We start from the raw sequence: 12,180 nt of genomic DNA, 5'->3' as shown, positions 1-12,180 counted from the left end.
TGTTAAAAGAAGTACTCACTTGCTGGGGTCATTGCATGTTTGGTAACTTTTTAAGCCACTTACCTAGCAAACTCTGGATAAAACACACACACACGCACGCACACACACACACACACACTTTATAACTGGTATAAGATGCGCTGAACGGCGGTTTGGTCTTCAGATTTGGCATGAGTCTTTCTCAATGAAAGTGTTCTCAGTCCGGGAGAAATTGCAAGGTGTATGTCGAACCAGCTCTCCACCACATTATTTGGGAAATCTGATGGCTCTGCCGGAAGATTTATAAGACTTTCCTTCACCTTTAAACGCCTCGTAAACAGCTCTTGGTTAGTGACAACAACCCTCCTCGCCTCGATAACTTTTGTGCTGAGGTAACGTATGACATGATCTTTTCTACTTCATTCGTTGATTCTCGTAGTTTGATCTTAATTATTCGGCTTCAACATTCTACTTAAATCTTTCTAAAATTATCATTGTTTAAATGTGTATTCTACTTACATATTAATAAATCTGTACAGATTTTCATTCTTTTCTTGATAATAAATACAGGCTACCATTCGTTAATTTGTTGATATAGTTTCGACTGATCAAACCTATTAATGAGAGAGACTTAATTTTAAATCTTTAATAAGAAAACGATCACATTACTACCCTAAATTGTATATATATGTATATACAAAACACTCGATTTCTGCTCTTATGCGTGATATGCCTATGATTTGCAGTTTTTGGAATCTTCAATGCTTTATGACTGTGTTAACATAAAAATCTGTTCTCAAACTAGAACACGAAAATTCATATCCAAATAATGTGCTACAAATACAATTCGTATCACTTTTACGTATTTCACTTGTAATGAGACATTCTTGAGGAAGAAATAAAACTGTATTCTTTTTCATTTGTCATTTATCAGCACACCATAGTGCGCATGAACGTTTTTGCTGCTGTTGTTCCTGTAATACTTCCTTTTAATTGATGACTAGGCATCAAATATCGCCTATACTTCTGGGGGCACATGATACAAACTGAAAATTCTTCTTTGAAAGAGTCCCAGGACGACCGTAAACCATTTGAGAGGACGCAAATGTTAGTCCCCCTAAAATACTTTGTTTCATTACTATATTAAAGTTTAAGATGCCTCAAATCCACAAAACATTTATTTAATTTATCCTTTTTACATACAGTTCAAATAACATGCTCTGAAAGCAATTTTGGGTATATTTCAAGGAATAAAATGCGGGTTTTTTACCATGCAAGGAACGTGAAATGGAAAATTGTTACACCTTCTAGAATTCTTGATATCTCTATGAAATGGAATATATTTCATGTTGGTAGCATTTTCGTCTCAATCATGTCAGTGAATTAGAATAAAGACATCATACTCATTTTCCTCATGTCTTTCAGCATTGCAGCACTTCATTATTTTACAAGGCATTGTTTTTACTACACCTATTTTCTGAACACTAGTGCTACAGAAAATCATTTTTGTATTTCTTTCGCTCAAAAGAATATAACAGCAATAACAACGACAACAAGGCATTTGGGATGATTGTTTTACAGTCAAGTGGTGATCATATTTGTGATTGTCCATCTCAGTTAGGACGCTTGTAAACGCTTCTTGAATCCGATCCTTATATCAAATTTTTATAACTTTATTAGCGCTGGTTAAACAATCAAACATACACACAACACACACACATACATACACACACACACACACACACACACACACACACACACAACAAGTTGAACGCTAAAACTATTCTGACACTTGTGCACAATTCCTTGCCTGATTTGATTTCCCAGATTACAAGAAAAGAAAAGAAATCGGTGAACTTCTTCATGGTCAACTTGAGTGTGCCGAGTATGGCTACACTGGATTCACTGGTCATTTTCATCACGTTGATAGTTACGCCTCGCAAAATGTCTGCTCAGAACTCGACATCCATCAACTATCCGGAAGCAGAAACAGCTCCGATACAGGCAGTTGCTGTCGCAGCTCAAAATTTGACAGCCACATCAAGGAACGGTCTAGGAACTACAGTTTACCAACGGACAACTTTTGTTGCAGAGTTGGAAACGAGCATACTATCCCTGGGGGCCGAGAATGCAAGTTTGTCTTACACGCCCGGAGAGGTTCAGACCGATACAACGCATTATATTGACATTAGATCACAGCGGAGCAGTGAAACTCATACCACACCTTTTATCGACGCTGATTGGGTGTGGCAGCCGATCACGTGGTCATTGCGAATTGGAATCCAAGCTTTCCTCTCCGTACTCGGCATCGGCGGGAATGCGCTGGTTATGGCGGTTCTCTTTATACGTCGAGGTGTGGGAAGAAGCTCCGCTGACACTCTCGTCGGGAATCTTGCCGCAGCGGACTTTCTCACGTCCGTCTTCATATTCCCGAACCCGGTCGCTGTAAGCGTCCCGAAAACAGCTATTGCGGAAATGTATTGCCGTTTTGTTTTCACCTCATTCTTCCTGTGGGTAAGCATCTTGAGTTCAATTTTCACGCTGACTGCCGCATCGCTGGAGCGATATGCCGCAGTGGTCCACCCAATCCGTTGGAGCCGCCACAAAAGAAGCCAACAAGTGATTCTTGGTCTCGTTATTATCTGGTTTGCTGCCATGGGCTTGCCCTTTGATCACCTGGTTGTTACTGGCGTTGACGAGGCGTCGAGTTCCTGCCAAGTTCAGCATGCAACCTACGCGGGACAGATCTTCCTTGCAATAGCTTCTTTCGTTTTCGGCTTCGTGTTTCCGGCCTCGACAATGTTAGTCACACAGCTTTTAGCTGCTCGCGCTCTCTACAAGCAATCCAAACGTTTTACAGGGACCTGCGAACGTGGCGACCACTCTACCGCATCGTTTAGACACCTTGTGGCCATGAATCGAGTTTTAGGAATGCTCCTGATCGTTATCATTATCTATATTCTTTGCTGGGGTCCGAACGCAACTGCTTTCTTTCTGTACAACTTGCACGTTCTTGATCCCAGCTTTCTCTATGGACCAGTTGACCGTGTTCTTACAGCGCTGGCCCTGTTTAACTCTTGCGCCAATCCCATCGTGTATTTGGTCTGGAACGCGCAATTCCGCGCAGCTCTAGTAAAATTCTTCACCGGCACGAAAATAAGCAGCAACGCTCTTTTTGGTTTCCAGGAAGAATCAACCCGGAATAGCCACGTCAAAAATGTTTAGTGAATCCGATATGAATTTTAGCACAAAAGAAGAAAAGACACCGTTTTGCATTGGAGACCACAGAAATCTCATGAAATATCAGTCTCAGGATTTCGAACAGTTTTACCGTTTCTCGAGACGCGCTACATTGTTTTCATTAGTTTCCTGCAAAAGAACGGCAAAATAAATCATGTCCCCATACCCCCACCCCCTCACCCCCCCCCCCCCCAAAAAAAGAGAAAAAGAAAAAGTCATGAGGCAAACATCTAGTCTTATTCTCCCGAGTACCATTTCAGCTACGTAGAAGTAGAAACAGAACTAAATCAGCGTAAATGGAAAAAAAAAAGAAGCGAAGAAAAGGCGTATCTTCGTTAAAATTTATCAGTGCACGATATCCATTATGAATCAAATGATCATCTTGAATATTTCCAATCATATGTTTAAGAGAATGAAACCTTTAAGAGTTTTCTTTGACATTTTCTAACATCGATTACATTCAATTACATATGCCTTCGATTCGAAATAATGAATTTATTAACCCGAATTTATTGTTAACATTTCGTTATTCCAAGGATTCGTAATTCCGAAGGTTCGTTGATAAAAAAAAAAAAAAATCAAATATGATATCTATATTCCAAAGGTTCGTTACTCCAAAGGCTTGTTAATCCGAAAATGAAATACGGTTAGTTATTTGGAAGGCTCGTTAAGACGGAAATGAAAAAAGAAAAAGTTCATAATTCCTAGGGTCACTCCGAAAACTATCATAAGATTCATCGGCACATACTTCTTTCTCACATTTATTTTTTGGGATTACCAAACCTTTTTTCGTTGTCGGATTAACGAGTCTTTGGAATAAAGAACCTTATTTTATTTTCGGATTACCGAACTTTATTTCAATTTCGGATGACCGAATCTTCAGAACGTTAAACCTTATTTTATTTTCGGTTAAAGAACCTTCGGATAAGCAAACGTTTGGAATAACGTCACAAAGTTCGGATTTAACTAACAGCTAGATATTGGGAATTCGTTTTTCGGAATAACTTACGTTCGGAATGATAACGAACCTTAATTCTTTTTCGAGTTAATTAACCCTGAGGAATTACAAACATCATAGGATTTATCACGTACGATATATTTATTACTATTAGCTTATGCGTGCAAAATTAGATCAGAATTTGGTTCGTACGAAAAATGAATTGAACAAAGCATACACATGTGCAGTACAGAACTGATGACCGATAATGCAAAGTTCTAATAGAGGTGAAACATTTCAATAATAATGATAATAATGATAATAATAATAATAATAATAATAATAATAATAATAACAGTAGCCATTATAATGATCATCATCATTGTAATCATAATTATGAATTTAAGAACTGGTGTGACTGCTAATTAAACTACCAAGTATCATATCAAATCAGGCAAGCAGACAAGTGATCAAATATGCAGGCAACAAGATTATCACTGTTTTCACGAGGAAAAAATGCGGAAAGATCAGGAGACAAATGCAGCGGCTGGATATATATGCGGTGACTTGCTTGGACTCATCCACATTTCCATGGAATCGGTGGCTTGATCGGGACAGCTGCTAACTTCCGAAATGTTCTGGACTACATTCAGAGATGCATATGATCACCATTACCACCACATAAGCATTCCAGTGGCCTCCATTGTCGTATCTTGTTACCTTTGCAAATGATGCTCGTTAAAGGGATGGTATAGTTTTGGTTGAGATGGGGAATTCAAATTTTAACTTTTTTTGCTAGATATTAGAAACCACTTGTAAAGTATTAAAGAGCATACAATTCCAAGAGGAATTAAAAATCTATTTAATGAAAATCGGTTTTGAAATGCCCGAGATACCTCCCCCCCCCAAAAAAAAAACAACAACAAAAAAAAACAAAAAAGTAAGACAAAGCGGTCCTAATGAAAGGTGGGTCCCACCTTTTATTACAATTTCCTTGTGTTTTGATATCTCAGCCATTGCACAACCAATTTTTCATGAAATAAACTTTGAATTGTTCTTAAAATTGTGAGATCTGTGTATGATCGCTGTGATCTTTCATATTTCACGAGAGATTTCTCATTATCCCGCAAAAGTTAAAAAAAACTGAAGCCCCATCTCCACCAAAACTACAGTATACCATCCCTTTAATCAATCATGTCGTGAAAGCTGCAACACAAACTGGTAAACTTCCTGAAGAGGGAAAAAACGCGTTGGGGATTAAATTTTGCACATAAAAATTAGCCCTGCTGCACGCTGTAATAAGGCTATATGAAACTTTGATAATTGGGTGATTACTTGTGTAAGATTGAAAGCATGAATCTGTGTCGATACATGTACATGCAGCTGCAGAATAGAATGTGCGGGGGTTGTGTTAGCACCATAATAATTACGCAAATTTTTGGCTTGTGAACTGCTGTGAGAAAAAAAAGAAGAATATGATATAGTATATATATTGGAAAGATTATTCTTTCACAGTGGCAGTTTCTGTGTTACACAATGTAAAATGTGAATATGAATCAGCCACATGCAAGCACACGTCGCAATTTGGTGAAACTGAAATAATGCAGGTTAACATGCATTTGCATTGTTTAATTCCTTTAAATAACGCAAGTGGATTACGTTTGCATACATTGTAGGCCTACTTCATTTCCATATAACTGAACACACAGTCCACTAAAAACAATACATTGTTTTATCGTTCACTTTATCGTGCAAAATTAGCTTGGAAGTAGTTTAATGTTGCAGATGATGTAAATCATCGTTAACATTATCACATTTGTATTATTCATTTATTTCTTGATCACAAACATTTCCAGTTATCATCGTTACTAATTGATCATACAAACTGTATTACAGTATGTTTATTCTACCCGTATCTTCATTCTTTCTGTTTTGTTACTGGCATTGGAAATTACTTATCGTTGTAACACATGATTAAACGTGTATGACAGCGTTCGATCCTTCCAAACGTTAGCCTTCTTGAAAGGAAGTCTATCGCTGCGGCCGGCGCAGCACGGCTTGGTTCTAAGTAAGTACAGCTCCATTATCACTCTCTGCCAGCAATTATCATTCATGTATAACACCTAGTTAGATCCTTGTCATTTGATTGGTTGTTTGCTATTGAGCATTCGTCCCATTTTACTATGACGTCATCATTCGTGCAATTGTGGCTCCATTTGCCGTGCACTTGGATCCATACGATATAGACCGGGGGCCCAGAGCATTTATTTAGCTGAAAAGGGTCACACTTTTTGATGGTCTCATCATGTAAGGATGTGGCCAAGGGTCAATAAAATGAATTGCTGGCAAGTCACATCCTGTACCGTAAGCCTAGGGACCACAAAAAGGGACCCCGAAAATGGATTTATTCAGCCGAAGGGGGTCACGGACAAAAGTTGGTGGATATTGTTCCTCTGGGTGTACTTATCATGAAAACAGCAATGCCAGCTATTTTGTCCTGTACGGGGCCCCAGACAGTAGCCCCAAAGGGCCCCACAAATATGGTGTTATTCAGCTGAAAAGGGTCACGGCTAATTTCTTTTGCAATGGAAGTAGTTCCCATCAGAGATAACCAAAACATCAAAGCCAGCTATTTTATCCTGTACGGGGCCCCAGACAGTAGCCCCAAAGGGCCCCACCCCCCATAGGCCTACGTACAAACACACACAAACATTGATTTTATTCACTTGAAAAGAGTCACGGCTAATTTCTTTTGCAATGTAAGGAGTACCAATCAGAGATATCCAAAACACCAAAGCCTGCTATTTCATCCTGCACGGGGCCCCAGACAGTAGCCCCAAAGTACCCCACCCCCTATAAGCCCTACGTACAAACACACACACACACACACATTGACTTTATTCAGCTGATAAGTGTAACGGCTAATTCCATTTGCAATGGAAGTAGTACCCATCAGAGAAATACAAAACACCAAAGCCAGTTATTTTGTCCTGTACTGGGCCCCAGACAGTAGCCCCAAAGTGCCCCACCCCCTATAAGCCCTACGTACAAACACACACACACACACATTGACTTTATTCAGCTGATAAGTGTAACGGCTAATTTCATTTGCAATGGAAGTAGTACCCATCAGAGAAATACAAAACACCAAAGCCAGTTATTTTGTCCTGTACTGGGCCCCAGACAGTAGCCCCAAAGTGCCCCCCCCCCCCCCAACACACATACTCACACAATAGTTTCATTCAGCTGAAAAGGGTCACGGCTAATTTCTTTTGCAATGGAATTAGTACCCATCAGAGAAATCCAAAATACCAAAGCCAGTTATTTTATCCTGCATGGGGCCCCAGACAGTAGCCCCAGACAGTAGCCCCAGACAGTTGCCCCAAATTTCCCCCTTACCCCCTCCCCCTCCCCCCCCCCACACACACACATTGATTTTATTCAGCTGAAAAGGGTCACAGCTACTTTCTTTTGCAATCGGAAGTAGTACTCATCAGAGATATCCAAAGCACTAGCTAAAGCCATGATTTTATCCTGTACGGGGCCCCAGACAGTAGCCCCAAAGTGCCCCTACACACACACACACACACACACACACACACACACACACACACACACACTCATAATTGGTTTCATTCAGCCGAAAAGGGTCACGGCTAATTTCTTTTGCAATAGAAGTAGTATCCATCGGATATCAAAATACCAAAGTCAGATATTTTATCCTGCACGGGGCCCCAGACAGTAGCTCCAAAGTGTTTTGCTTTATTCTCTTTATTGTTTGCATCTCTTCTTCTTCTTAAATATGCGCTCCTTCGTCTTCATTTTCGCGACAACGACAACGCGTCCTCCTGATCATCATCAGTTTTGCTGTTCTGGCAAACATTTTCCAACGTATCGCATAATTGCATGCATAATTGAGTCTGGGAAAGCGTAGGAACAGCGTAGCTAAAGCGGCCAACAGCGTTATCGAAGCAGGAATGAAGCGTCGTAGGAACAGGCCTTGATTTTATAGGCCCCGTCACACTACAGCGTATAAATCAGCGAATGCCTAGCGGATGGGCAAAATTTGGCAAAGTCCAGATACGCTCGTATCCGCTCGAATTCGCAAGCAAGTGGTTTTCGAACGTTCGCCTGACGAATGATGAGCATATGCTGACCGTGTAACGAGCGGATAAAGTAACAAATGAAAGCGAATGCGTACAGTCCACCCAAAGGATGCTGAGCGGACAAAGCGAATGAGCAGCGAATGCCCAACATATGCAGAGCGATACTGCGGCAATTACGTGACGGATCTCGGATGACGCACACTTTACCAAATCATTTTGAGCAGTGACATTGTCAAGTAATGTTGTCTCTCTAAAAAAAGAAGAGTGAAATTGTTCACTCATGAAGGAGTAAATAACAAAAAAGAGTGAGTTTCGAGTGAAATTGGAGTGACTTTGGAGTGAAAATGTTCATTTTCACTAATTTTGGAGTGACCTCAGGGATCACTCGAAGATTTTGGAGTGATCTTCTTTTTTTAGATAGTTGTGACTGTGAAAATTGCCCTAAAAAGAAGGAAGCCGAAGTAACCACCAAGTACTCCTGATGTCACTCATTCAAGATTCCCCTAAAAGTGTACTTCCTTCTGATGATCACGTGACGATGATGTTGGTAGTCCAACATCCTCCATTGCGTCTGGTGCCTCCAACTGGAGTCGAACTTTCACAATTCCCAATTTCCATTCAGAGATTCCCATTTACTACAGGTTGACTTCTATAGCAGTGGTTTAGAATAATGTTCTCTTATTACTTAATGTCAGAATACGTATAATGAAATGTCATGTGGGGGGCTGTGGCATAGTGGATCCGACTCCCGAACCGAGGACCCGGGTTCGAATCCCGCCCAGTGCTTACATCCTTGGGCAAGATTTTTTTACCCACGATGTCCTTCTCGACCCAGGTGTATAAATGGGTACCTGGCAACGCTGGGGTAATAATAATGGTAGGGCCCTCTGGTAGAGCAGTGACAACGCTGAATAGGCTACCTGGGCAAATAAGACCCTTTTTTCTTATTATTATAATTATCATTATTATTATTATTATATGTGCTATATATGAATATCTATTTTTTATCTACGTTTGATTAACGTGTGTTGTTGTGCACATTTGCTGGGCGAATTTGGACGAACGGCGGACGAATGAGAAACGAATGCAGAGCGACCAAAACTTTCAATCAGCGGATGCTAAGCGAACACAGAGCGGATTGTCATTCCGTTCGTCATCCGCTCAAGATTTTGGACATGTCCAAAATCAAAATTTTGCTCCGGCGGATCTCTGCGAATCTCTGCGAACAGCTAGCGGATACAACGAACGTCAAGCCGGTCACGAACGACGAGCAACGGATGTGAGCGTATGTCCAAATTTTCGGATCCGCTGGGCATTCGTTGGCTCGATCCGCTCTAGTGTGACGGGGGCTTAGTGAGAGCGTCGTTAAAGCGGGAAGGTCGTGCTTTGATCCAAGAAAGCGGCGCAGCAGCGGGACCATGTCGTCGGTGTCTAGTTTAGACTTCATTTCCCGTTCTTGTGCCGCTGTTACTATACGGTCAGAAAAACCTGGAATTGTTACGCTCATCCCGCGGTATTTACACTGTCACTGCTCTCTCCCCGTTTGAGCTACGATTCAAAATAGGTCAATCTTGATGGGGAGATGAGGAAGAAATTTTGAACCAGTTCAAAATTTCTTCCCGATCTGTAAAATTGCCAGATCCAACCCCATCACCCAAACGCTGCTACTACGATGCTCCCGGTCCCCGTACACTTTTGCCGCTCTCTCCCGATCTGACAGATTGAATAGATCGGGATGCAGATCTTGATAGTGGAATTACATGTGGGGACACTTTAGGAACACTTTCATGGGGCCCCGTACAGCTATATAACTGGCTTCGGTGTTTTTGATACCTCGTTGAGTACTACTTCCATTGCAAAAGAAATTATAGCAGTGATTCTTTTCACTTAGAATAAAACAATACGGGAGCACTTTCCAGCTACTGGCTGGGGGCCCCTTAACTGCAGGATGGGTTTGTGTTTTACGTATCTCAGCTGTTAATTCCACTAGCTACCAAGGAAAATAGGCATACATGGCTCTTTTCACCTAAAAACATTTAATTCATATGGGGTGGGAATACCTTGGGGCTATACCTGTCAAGGGCCCTGCATCCGGGCCAATATCGCACCTCTTTTAATCGAATTCTTTAATGTTGAATTAAATTCAGCAAAAATTTCGCCTAGATGACATGGTAGTTCAATGTCATATTAATCTCTTCATTCAAATTTATTTTGAAACATTCACATTACCTCTAACCTTATTCTAAATAACACTTTTTTTAAACTGAAATCCATATATAAGACAAGTACCATTCCACTATCCGTTCATTCATAAATTCATAATGATATAGTCACGTGATTACATGCTGCGCTCGTTCATTCAAATTGATTTCTGGCCATCTAATTTAACATGTTCTGCAGTCAATTAAACAGATATGTTCATGCTTGGCCTCTTTCCTTATTTTCTTTCATCGTAGTTATTGTTTTGTAAACATCATAGCATTTCATGTTTTCGTATTCGTTTAAGAGACTTTGACACCATTTTTTTAACGTGCTTTTTGAATCCAAAGAAGTAAGAAGACACAAATTATCTGGCCGTTACGAGCGCTTTATTACTAGCGGTCGGCCAATTCCAAGAAGTCAAGGTTATGATCCTCAATTTTTTTTTTTTAATAATTCTTTCTATGTCTTCTAGAGATATACGTCTGTATCTATTGTGCTGTCATGACTATAAAAAATGAAGTTGATCTGCATTACTGGTACACGTATAGGCCTATAATTACATGCATAATAAAGAGAAGGAGCGTTACCAGTCTGGTTACAGAACAACCAAATCCAGTTATACTAGATAAGAAATAGGATACTTTTACTGCTTTATAACAGTAATTCATCGATGAAACGAAAACACACATAGAAAGACATGTTAAAATGATCTGAAACAAAGAAATAGCATGATTTGAATTTGAATGAACACGTTTGGAATTTGACTGTCTTTCGCGAAATTTAATGGCTGAAATACCCTTTTCGGCAAGTCAAGGCGAATTTGAATGAACGTAGGGTACCAGCCAATTTGAATACCCATTTTACGAATTCGAACCTTCTATCAAATGAACCAACAAAAGTGCGAAATTGGCTGGGAAAACCTAACTGGCTTTGATGTTTTGGGTATCTATGATGTAAACTAAGGCCTACTTCGATTGTAAACGAAAAACAACTATGACTCTTTTCAGCGAAATGATGTCATAATGATTATGTGGGGGAGGGGCACTGTATGGCTACTGTAACCTGGGCCCAGTACAAGATGAAATGACTGGTTTTCGTAATATGGTCATCTTAGTTGTGCACTATACAGAAGTATGCTTCCTTTGCAAATTTCTTGAGTGTTTTGCTACTGTAACCTATGGGACCCCGTATACAGGATAAGATGACTTGCTTTAGTGTTTGTGATATCTCTGTTCAGTAGGCCCTGATATTAACGCTACAAAAGAATTTGTAAGACCATTTTCAGCTGATTCACAGTACATGTATAATGGATGGGACACTGTGGAGCTACTGTCTGGGGCTCTGTGCAGGATAAAATAACTAGCCTTGGTGTGTTGAATATCTCTGATAGGTACATGTACTTCTTCCAGTGCAAAAAAAAAGAAATTACCCGTGTTTGGGGCTTGTACTGTGCGGGGCCCCGTACAGGATAAAATAACTGGCTTTGGTATTTTGGATATCTCTGATGGGTACTACTCCCATTGCAAAAGAAATTAGCCGTGACCCTTTTCAGCTGAATGATGTGTGTGTGTGTGTGTGTGTGTGTGTGTGTGTGTGTGTGTGTGTGTGTGTGTGTGTATGTGCGTGTATGTGGAGAGGGGGGCACTTTGGGGCTACTGTCTGGGGCCCCATAGGACCCTACAGGATAAAATAACTGGCTTTGGTGCTTTGGATATC

The sequence above is a fragment of the Diadema antillarum genome, unplaced genomic scaffold, assembly GCF_040938485.1.
Source record: "Diadema antillarum isolate AM-2024a unplaced genomic scaffold, OU_Dant_1.0 scf00000006, whole genome shotgun sequence".
NCBI lineage: Eukaryota > Metazoa > Echinodermata > Echinoidea > Diadematoida > Diadematidae > Diadema > Diadema antillarum.
The sequence above is the reverse complement of the archived record's forward strand: the minus strand, read 5'-3'. Positions refer to the sequence as shown.